General features: G+C 45.5%; 6 non-coding genes across 6 annotated transcripts; 2 read left to right on the top strand and 4 right to left on the bottom strand.

The window, feature by feature from the left end:
• The first annotated feature begins 2,088 nt into the window (after positions 1-2,088).
• Positions 2,089-2,202, top strand: LOC140279057 (U5 spliceosomal RNA). Its single transcript, XR_011909260.1, has one exon. It is a non-coding gene; the product is annotated as a U5 spliceosomal RNA (small nuclear RNA).
• A 308-nt stretch (positions 2,203-2,510) lies between these two features.
• LOC140279081 (U2 spliceosomal RNA) lies at positions 2,511-2,694 on the top strand. Its single transcript, XR_011909282.1, has one exon. It is a non-coding gene; the product is annotated as a U2 spliceosomal RNA (small nuclear RNA).
• A 2,633-nt stretch (positions 2,695-5,327) lies between these two features.
• LOC140279076 (U2 spliceosomal RNA) lies at positions 5,328-5,514 on the bottom strand. Its single transcript, XR_011909277.1, has one exon. It is a non-coding gene; the product is annotated as a U2 spliceosomal RNA (small nuclear RNA).
• A 316-nt stretch (positions 5,515-5,830) lies between these two features.
• Positions 5,831-5,944, bottom strand: LOC140279097 (U5 spliceosomal RNA). Its single transcript, XR_011909294.1, has one exon. It is a non-coding gene; the product is annotated as a U5 spliceosomal RNA (small nuclear RNA).
• A 2,279-nt stretch (positions 5,945-8,223) lies between these two features.
• LOC140279077 (U2 spliceosomal RNA) lies at positions 8,224-8,407 on the bottom strand. Its single transcript, XR_011909278.1, has one exon. It is a non-coding gene; the product is annotated as a U2 spliceosomal RNA (small nuclear RNA).
• A 308-nt stretch (positions 8,408-8,715) lies between these two features.
• On the bottom strand, positions 8,716-8,829 carry LOC140279056 (U5 spliceosomal RNA). Its single transcript, XR_011909259.1, has one exon. It is a non-coding gene; the product is annotated as a U5 spliceosomal RNA (small nuclear RNA).
• Positions 8,830-10,387: the final 1,558 nt, after the last annotated feature.

The raw sequence follows: 10,387 nt of genomic DNA, 5'->3' as shown, positions 1-10,387 counted from the left end.
AGACCTTGCAGCCGAAAACCTCCGCTCCCTCTTTTGATCATACATTGTCAGGCATTCGCACCTACTTGCAGCCGAATACTTCCGCTCCACCTTTTAGTGATGTATGGTTGGCATTTGCACCTTTTCTTACCCTTTCTTACCCTACTGATTGCTTAAGATTAAGTTGTTTTTTCTCAAACTACAAAATTTTTTTAATTGTTGAAACTTGATTTGAAGTGGATAAATAAGGAGGACAAACAGTTTTAAGTCAGGCTGATAGAAGGAATTAATTTTATAGCAAAATCTGTATTTCGTCATATGTCGAGAGATGCTTATTGCTGAAGAAGTTCTTTCTCATTCTAGAAAGTACAACGTTGTTTATCGTTGAAACTTGATTAGACATGAATAAATATGTAGGACAAAGCAGTCTTAACTTGGTTAGAGTTAAGGAATTCGTTTTATAGGAGAATCCGAATTCGTGCATAACTCGTAAAATAGAGCTTATTTTCGGATTCCTGAAGAATGAGTCTGGTTCTTTCTCATAATACAAAGTTTGTTGTTTATTGTTGAAACTTCATCAGAAGTGAAGAAATAAATGAATGCCTATCAACAAATGTGGGATCTAAACTCTAGTGCTTCCTCTAAAATAATATCCTTTCTCAATTCAGAAATGTGTGTGTGTAAGTCACAACACCCGTGACACCAAAACGGCTTTCTTTTCTCTCTTTTCTCTACACTCTGCACTGTGAGCACACACACCAAATCAGAAAGGCTTTTTTCTCTCTTTTCTACATTATGGACTGTGGGGACACAAAACCGCTCTCTCTTTTTTTTTTTGATTGTGTACCAGGGCGTTGTCTCACGTATTAGATTATGCTTACGATACGAATGGGTTTATCAGTCACATCAGAATCCATACATACTGATCCCCCCGTAATAAAATGGTCGGATCTTATCAAACACACTTTGTTTCTTGTGACAATCAAGTCAGCGAAACAGCGTATACACGTCAAGACACTGAATCAAGTTTGCCACAAGAACTCATAAGTTTGGCAGTATTGCTCTGCCGTCAGCAATCATACACCCATTTTATTTTCGTGAGACATGTGCAGGCACCTGTTCATCTACTGTTCTATCACTATGAATTAGTTTATCTATTATCAATACGGATACTTCTACAACTACTATCAAAGTATGTCCAGACTTCTTATGTTGTCAGTTGCTATATATGAATAAGTGGGTAGCTACTGAAAAGCATTAAGCATGTCACACAGCCCAAACATATAACATTTCAGGACACACCACACAGTTAACAACCACAGTGAAGTGTCAAAGCCCAAACATGTAACATTCAACAAGACACTTACACAACACATTCAAATCAAACAGTCAGACAACATACAAGAACATATACCCCAGCCGGCATTGCTCCCTGCCTATTTTCCTACAGCTCACTATGTGTGCGCACACCTTTATTCACAAACTCTTCAACTTATACTCTTTTACCAAAGCTGCTACAGCTCGATTGGCCGAATACCCTTAGATCCTATTTCGGTGAATTTGACATCTGCCTTACATGTAACAGATTAGCGGTTTAGCAGTTTTAATTTAGTTTGAGTGAAGGAATTCATTTTATAGCAAAATCCGAAATCGTGAAGAACTCATGAAAGTAAGCTTATTCTCGGATTCCTGAAACTTTAGATTTGCTCTTTCTTTTACTGCAAAGTACAACGTTGTTTTTTTTTTGGTTAAATCTTTCTAGACATGGTAAATATGAAGGACAAAGCAGTTTTAACATAGTTTGAGTGAAGGAATTCATTTTATAGATAAAATCCCAAGAGTCTGCTGAGAAAAGAGAGTGAATGCGAAGTAGACTTTAACACGGCTCTGGGATCGAGCCGAGTGTGGGCTAACCGGGAGAATTGCTTGAAAGAAACGCGACACCGAATGAGCGGTCAGAACAAAGCCTCAATACGGTGTTCCCGTGGTGTTTTTGTTGCTGCCTTGTCGATTGCACAGGGGCAAGCGTTTCAACCAAGCAACGCTCACCATGGGGAAGGTGGCTATGGCAACTAGCCTGATGCCCTGCTCCCGCAGTGACGGATAATCGTACTCTGGTTTCTCTTCATAACATACAAGTCTTTCGCCTTTTACTAAAGACTTTCGTGGAGAGCAGCACTAATGAGTTGTTTCTATTTTTGGCAGGCTTTACCTTTGCGGGTGAAGCCCTTTCTGTCTGTGCAAAAGAAATCTTGTTACTGTGCAGAGTGACTTCTCTGAGTAATGACGCCTTACTTGTTGCGATTGTGCCGATGTTCGAAGCTGGAGTGCAAAGTTGTTGCTTGAATGGTGCTTGCTGGAGCATGCGGGAGTGCAAAGTTATACCATTTAAAAGGGCTGAAGAGTGCTCAGTGCAGCGGGTGGGGGGAGGTGCAACGTGACACTCTGGCCACCTATGGCCATAAAAAGAACACTGCTACAAGTGCGCATTGTGCCAGGAAGGGCCCTCGGACCTGAAACAGTGGACAGTTATCGCTTCTCGGCCTTTTGGCTAAGATCAAGTGTAGTATCTGTTCTTATCAGTTTAATATGTCCTCTATACGAGGACTACATATTAAATGGATTTTTAAGAATAGGAGTTGAAAAAGAAGCTTGCTCCGTTCACTCCAAGCATCGACCCAGTACTGCAGTGCCGCTGGGAACGGTGCGCTCTTCTCTGCTCTTGTGAAAAAGCAAACAGTGGTGCAGGATGGAAGTTTCAGGGAGCCCAAGATGAAACTTTCTTTTAGTCTGCTGAGAAAAGAGAGTGAATGCGAAGTAGACTTTAACACGGCTCTGGGAGCGAGCCGAGTGCGGGCTAACCGGGAGAATTGCTTGAAAGAAACGCCATACCAAATGAGCGGTCAGAACAAAGCCTCAATACGGTGTTCCCGTTGTGTTTTTGTTGCTGCCGCTGTTTGCTTTTTCACAAGAGCGCACCTGTTGAGGGGGGGCCTGGGGGGGCCTGGGTGATGGTGGGTCTCAGGCCCGGGCTGCTGCGACTGGTGTGACCGGGTGGTTTGTTTGTTTGTTTTTTGTTGTTGTTTGTCTGTTTTTTGTAGAGGTCCTCCGGAGTGGGGTTGGGTTGAGTGGGGTGGGGCGGGATGGGTACCTTCTGGGGGTACAGTAGCTCCCAGAATATGGTCGCTGCAGGCCCCGAGCCTGGTGGACATCAGGCCCTCCTGTCCTGTGTTGGCTCCCTGGTAGCGGGGATGCCTATTGCAGCCAGTCCCTGGCTGCCCCCAGTGTATATCCCCATACCCCTCTCCCTTCTGGCTCCTGTACACAGCACACACTCACACATGAAGGGTTTTGGGGGCGTGTGTGTTCGGTGGGGTGTAGTGGACTCTGCAGTAGTTGCACTCTGCAGTTCCCAGTTTTAATTACACCTTAGACATTACTACTTATCAAACACACTCACACACACACATTAGGTCTTGGGGGGTGGTTACACTGAGTGGCATCTGGTGGGCGGGGCTCTTTGGGTATGTAGGCTGCCCAGAGGGCCACGCTCCCAGTTCTACAAGTTTGGCTGCCCCTCAATTTTAATTGCTCACTATTAGAAAATATTGAAGAGCCAGAAGGGTGAGGGGAGGGGTCTTCTTCGCACACCCCTGCTTCCTGGTGTCTGCTCGGGGCGGGAGGGGCCAGGAGGATTAATTAATTGTTCTGCTGGTTTGGGGTCTGTGGTGGCTGGGGGGCTGCTGGCCCCCTGGTGTGCCCGCTGCACTACACCCCAGCGGAGTCGAGGGAGGGAGGACGTGTGGATGTATGGGACATGAAAGTGTGTGTGGTAATGATTGGGCCTGGATCTTGGACTTGCTGTCGCCTGGCCTGCCTGTGCTTCTCCCGATGGGGGGGGGCGGCGTGGCCTCTCTCCGCTGCCCGCGACTTCACCCACCTGTGGGCACGTCTTGACTCCCAGGGCACTTGGCCAGGGGTGCTGGGGCAGGCGCTGACCCACTTTGTGGCTGTCTGGGGCGCTTGGCCCTCCTGGGTATTGGGTGGGGCCTCTGCCGGGGGGTTTGGGGGCGCTCGGGCTCCTGGGGCCCGGATCCAGTGCACGGCCCATGTCTGGGCGGCTGGGGCCTGGCGACGTCGGTGGGCTGTTGCCCCTGGCTCCCGGAGGGCCTCTGCCCTATGCTTATGGGGGCTCTTTCCGGGGGCTTCCTCTGCAGTCTTCTGGGTGGATGCGTGGTTGCCCCTGCGGTGGGCTTCCTGGGTTCTGTGCTCTGTGGGGGCTGCTGGTGGCCTGGGTCTTGTGGCCCTCTCTGCCTGCTTCTGATTGCTTGGGGGGGCTGTGGATTGTGGCCCTGTACGCTTATACACTCATAACTAAGCACGGTTATCATGTAGGTCCTGTGCCATGGATGTTGCATGTTCTCACACACACACAACCACATTCATTAGTCCAGTAGCATGGTCGCTAAGCAGTTGATGTATTATCATGTCGTCTCAGGTCATCTATATCCACAGCTGTGTTGTATGCGATGTATGTTCTGTTTTTCTCTTCTTTCCTCTTCTTCTTTCCTTGTCCCCCGGTCCGGTTCAGTTCTATTACATGTCATATATTGTAAACAGAAATAAATAAATGGGCATCAAGGGGAGCTTTACATTTATAAAACTTCCCTTGGCAAAGCAAATCTGTTTGGCATCAAAGGTATTCAGACTACAATTCTGCTGCCATAATGCTGAACACGATAAGGGGAAAAAAAAAAAGTAAAGAAGACAGTACTGCCGAAAGCCAGGGACTAGACCTGTTCTAAGTTCTGTACTTTTTAAAACGGAGCCAACACAGGACAGGAGGGCCTGATGTCCACCAGGCTCGGGGCCTGCAGCGACCATATTCTGGGAGCTACTGTACCCCCAGAAGGTACCCATCCCGCCCCACCCCACTCAACCCAACCCCACTCCGGAGGACCTCTACAAAAAACAAACAAACAACAACAAAAAACAAACAAAGAAACCACCCGGTCACACCAGTCGCAGCAGCCCGGGCCTGAGACCCACCATCACCCAGGCCCCCCCAGGCCCCCCCTCAACAGGTGCGCTCTTGTGAAAAAGCAAACAGCGGCAGCAACAAAAACACAACGGGAACACCGTATTGAGGCTTTGTTCTGACCGCTCATTCGGTATGGCGTTTCTTTCAAGCAATTCTCCCGGTTAGCCCGCACTCGGCTCGCTCCCAGAGCCGTGTTAAAGTCTACTTCGCATTCACTTTCTTTTCTCAGCAGACTAAAAGAAAGTTTCATCTTGGGCTCCCTGAAACTTGCATCCTGCACCGCTGTTTGCTTTTTCACAAGAGTAGAGAAGAGCGCACCGTTCCCAGCGGCACTGCAGTACGGGGTCAATGCTTGGAGTGAACGGAGCAAGCTACTTTTTCAACTCCTATTGCTAAAAATCCATTTAATATGTAGTTCTCGTAGGACATATCAGATATTAAACTGATAAGAACAGATACTACACTTGATCTTAGCCAAAAGGCCGAGAAGCGACAACTGTCCACTGGTTAACGTCCGAGGGCCCTTCCTGGCACAATGCGCACTTGTCCGCTAACACCCCTGTTCTTTTTATGGCCATAGGTGGCCAGAGTGTCACTTTGCACCTCCGCCCACCTGCTGCACTGAGCACTCTTCAGCCCTTTTAAATGGTATAACTTTGCACTCCCGCACGCTCCAGCAAGCACCATTCAAGCAACAACTTTGCACTCCAGCTTCGAACATCGGCACAGTCGCAACAAGTAAGGCGACTCTACTCAGAGAAGTCACTCTGCACAGTAACAAGATTTCTTTTGCACAGACAGAAAGGGCTTCACCCGCAAAGGTAAAGCCTGCCAAAAATAGAAACAACTCATTAGTGCTGCTCTCCACAGAAGTCTTTAGTAAAAGGCGAAAGACTTGTACGTTATGAAGAGAAACCAGAGTACGATTATCCGTCACTGCGGGAGCAGGGCATCAGGCTAGTTGGCATAGCCACCTTCCCCATGGTGAGCTTTGCTTGGTTGAGACGCTTGCTCCCCCCCCCCCCCCCCCCTTGCTCCTCGGCTGACCAAGTAGGAACAATCGGGCCCTATTCGATGGCTGCCTTGTCTTTTACTCTGTGCAAAAGACAAGGCAGCAACAAAAACACCACGGGAAAACCGTATTGAGGCTTTGTTCTGACCGCTCATTCGGTGTCGCGTTTCTTTCAAGCAATTCTCCCGGTTAGCCCGCACTCGGCTCGCTCCCAGAGCCGTGTTAAAGTCTACTTCGCATTCACTCTCTTTTCTCAGCAGACTCTTGGGATTTTATCAATAAAATGAATTCCTTCACTCAAACTATGTTAAAACTGCTTTGTCCTTCATATTTACCATGTCTTGAAAGATTTAAACAAAAAAACCAACGTTGTACTTTGCAGTAAAAGAAATAGCAAATCTAAAGTTTCAGGAATCCGAGAATAAGCTTACTTTCATGAGTTCTTCACGATTTCGGATTTTGCTATAAAATGAATTCCTTCACTCAAACTAAATTAAAACTGCTAAACCGCTAATCTGTTACATGTAAGGCAGATGTCAAATTCACCGAATTAGGATTATTCGGTATTCGGCCAATCGAGCTGTAGCAGCTTCGGTAAAAGAGTATAAGTTGAAGAGTTTGTGAATAAAGGTGTGCGCACACATAGTGAGCTGTAGGAAAATAGGCAGGGAGCAATGCCGGCTGGGGTATATGTTCTTGTATGTTGTCTGACTGTTTGATTTGAATGTGTTGTGTAAGTGTCCTGTTGAATGTTACATGTTTGGGCTTTGACACGCTTCACTGTGGTTGTTAACTGTGTGGTGTGTCCTGAAATGTTATATGTTTGGGCTGTGTGACATGCTTAATGCTTGTCAGTAGCTACCCACTTATTCATATATAGCAACTGACAACGTAAGAAGTCCGGACATACTTTGATAGAGTAGTTGTAGAAGTATCCTTATTGATAATAGATAAACTAATTCATAGTGATAGAACAGTAGATGAACAGGTGCCTGCACATGTCTCACGAAAATAAAATGGATGTATGATTGCTGACGGCAGAGCAATACTGCCAAACTTATGAGTTCTTGTGGCAAACTTGATTCAGTGTCTTGACGTGTATACGCTGTTTCGCTGACTTGATTGTCACAAGAAACAAAGTGTGTTTGATAAGATCCGACCATTTTATTACGGGAGGATCAGTATGTATGGATTCTGATGTGACTGATAAACCCATTCGTATCTTAAGCACAATCTAATACGTCAGACTACGCCCTGGCACACGATAAAAAAAAAAAGAGAGAGCGGTTTTGTGTCCCCACAGTCCATAATGTAGAAAAGAGAGAAAAAAGCCTTTCTGATTTGGTGTGTGTGCTCATAGTGCAGAGTGTAGAGAAAAGAAAGCCGTTTTGGTGTCACGGGTGTTGTGACTTACACACACACATTTCTAAATTGAGAAAGGAAATTATTTTAGAGGAAGCACTAGAGTTTAGATCCCACATTTGTTGATAGGCATTCATTTATTTCTTCACTTCTGATAAAAATGATAAGACTGACCTAAAGAATTGGAGGCCCATCACACTTTTAAACTTTGACTGTAAACTTTTTAGCAAGGTTTTAACGACACGGATGTCCTCTGTTTTAGAGGAGGTAATTCACCCAGACCAGGCTTGTGCCATCTCAGAGAGACAACTCACCGACAGCCTCGTACTGATTCGAGACATCATTGATTACGCTAGAGACAGAAACACCCGGCTTGTCATCTTAAATTTAGACTTTGAAAAAGCTTTTGATCGGGTCTCGCATCAATATCTCTTTCAGGTGTTGCAGCCATCGAATAGGGCCCGATTGTTCCTACTTGGTGAGATTTGCTTGGTTGAGACGCTTGCTCCCCACCCTTGCTCCTCGGCTGACCAAGTAGGAACAATCGGGCCCTATTCGATGGCTGCCTTGTCTTTTACTCTGTGCAAAAGACAAGGCAGCCACAAACACCACGGGAACACCGTATTGAGGCTTTGTTCTGACCACTCATTCGGTGTCGCGTTTCTTTCAAGCAATTCTCCCGGTTAGCCCACACTCGGCTCGCTCCCAGAGCTGTGTTAAAGTCTACTTCGCATTCACTTTCTTTTCTCAGCAGATTAAAAGAAAGTTTCATCTTGGGCTCCCTGAAACTTCCATCCTGCACCGCTGTTTGCTTTTTCACAAGAGCAGAGAAGAGCGCACCGTTCCCAGCGGCACTGCAGTACTGGGTCGATGCTTGGAGTGAACGGAGCAAGCACCTTTTTCAACTCCTATTCTTAAAAATCCATTTAATATGTAGTCCTCGTATAGAGGACATATTAAACTGATAAGAACAGATACTACACTTGATCTTAGCCAAAAGGCCGAGAAGCGATAACTGTCCACTGTTTCAGGTCCGAGGGCCCTTGCTGGCACAATGCGCACTTGTAGCAGTGTTCTTTTTATGGCCATAGGTGGCCAGAGTGTCACGTTGCACCTCCGCCCACCCGCTGCACTGAGCACTCTTCAGCCCTTTTAAATGGTATAACTTTGCACTCCCGCATGCTCCAGCAAGCACCATTCAAGCAACAACTTTGCACTCCAGCTTCGAACATCGGCACAATCGCAACAAGTAAGGCGACTCTACTCAGAGAAGTCACTCTGCACAGTAACAAGATTTCTTTTGCACAGACAGAAAGGGCTTCACCCGCAAAGGTAAAGCCTGCCAAAAATAGAAACAACTCATTAGTGCTGCTCTCCACGAAAGTCTTTAGTAAAAGGCGAAAGACTTGTATGTTATGAAGAGAAACCAGAGTACGATTATCCGTCACTGCGGGAGCAGGGCATCAGGCTAGTTGCCATAGCCACCTTCCCCATGGTGAGCGTTGCTTGGTTGAAACGCTTGCCCCTGTGCAATCGACAAGGCAGCAACAAAAACACCACGGGAACACCGTATTGAGGCTTTGTTCTGACCGCTCATTCGGTGTCGCGTTTCTTTCAAGCAATTCTCCCGGTTAGCCCACACTCGGCTCGCTCACAGAGCCGTGTTAAAGTCTACTTCGCATTCACTCTCTTTTCTCAGCAGACTCTTGGGATTTTATCTATAAAATGAATTCCTTCACTCAAACTATGTTAAAACTGCTTTGTCCTTCATATTTACCATGTCTTACCATGACTTTGCAGTAAAAGAAAGAGCAAATCTAAAGTTTCAGGAATCCGATAATAAGCTTACTTTCATGAGTTCTTCACGATTTCGGATTTTGCTATAAAATGAATTCCTTCACTCAAACTAAATTAAAACTGCTAAACCGCTAATCTGTTACATGTAAGGCAGATGTCAAATTCACCGAAATAGGATCTAAGGGTATTCGGCCAATCGAGCTTTAGCAGCTTTGGTAAAAGAGTATAAGTTGAAGAGTTTGTGAATAAAGGTGTGCGCACACATAGTGAGCTGTAGGAAAATAGGCAGGGAGCAATGCCGGCTGGGGTATATGTTCTTGTATGTTGTCTGACTGTTTGATTTGAATGTGTTGTGTAAGTGTCCTGTTGAATGTTTGGGCTTTGACACTTCACTGTGGTTGTTAACTGTGTGGTGTGTCCTGAAATGTTATATGTTTGGGCTGTGTGACATGCTTAATGCTTGTCAGTAGCTACCCACTTATTCATATATAGCAACTGACAACATAAGAAGTCTGGACATACTTTGATAGTAGTTGTAGAAGTATCCTTATTGATAATAGATAAACTAATTCATAGTGATAGAACAGTAGATGAACAGGTGCCTGCACGTCTCACGAAAATAAAATGGGTGTATGATTGCTGACGGCAGAGCAATACTGCCAAACTTATGAGTTCTTGTGGCAAACTTGATTCAGTGTCTTGACATGTATACGCTGTTTCGCTGACTTGATTGTCACAAGAAACAAAGTGTGTTTGATAAGATCCGACCATTTTATTACGGGAGGATCAGTATGTATGGATTCTGATGTGACTGATAAACCCATTCGTATCTTAAGCATAATCTCATACGTGAGACAACGCCCTGGCACACAATCAAAAAAAAAAAGAGAGAGCGGTTTTGTGTCCCCACAGTCCATAATGTAGAAAAGAGAGAAAAAAGCCTTTCTGATTTGGTGTGTGTGCTCATAGTGCAGAGTGTAGAGAAAAGAGAGAAAAGAAAGCCGTTTTGGTGTCACGGGTGTTGTGACTTACACACACACATTTCTGAATTGAGAAAAGAAAATATTTTAGAGGAAGCAGTAGAGTTTAGATCCCACATTTCTTGATAGGCATTCATTTATTTCTTCACTTCTGATGAAGTTTCAACAATAAACAACAAACTTTGTATTATGAGAAAGAACCAGACTCATTCTTCA

This window comes from Leuresthes tenuis, unplaced genomic scaffold (assembly GCF_036924035.1).
Source record: "Leuresthes tenuis unplaced genomic scaffold, fLeuTen1.0.hap1 SCAF_20, whole genome shotgun sequence".
NCBI classification, from domain to species: domain Eukaryota; kingdom Metazoa; phylum Chordata; class Actinopteri; order Atheriniformes; family Atherinopsidae; genus Leuresthes; species Leuresthes tenuis.
The sequence above is the reverse complement of the archived record's forward strand: the minus strand, read 5'-3'. Positions and strand labels throughout refer to the sequence as shown.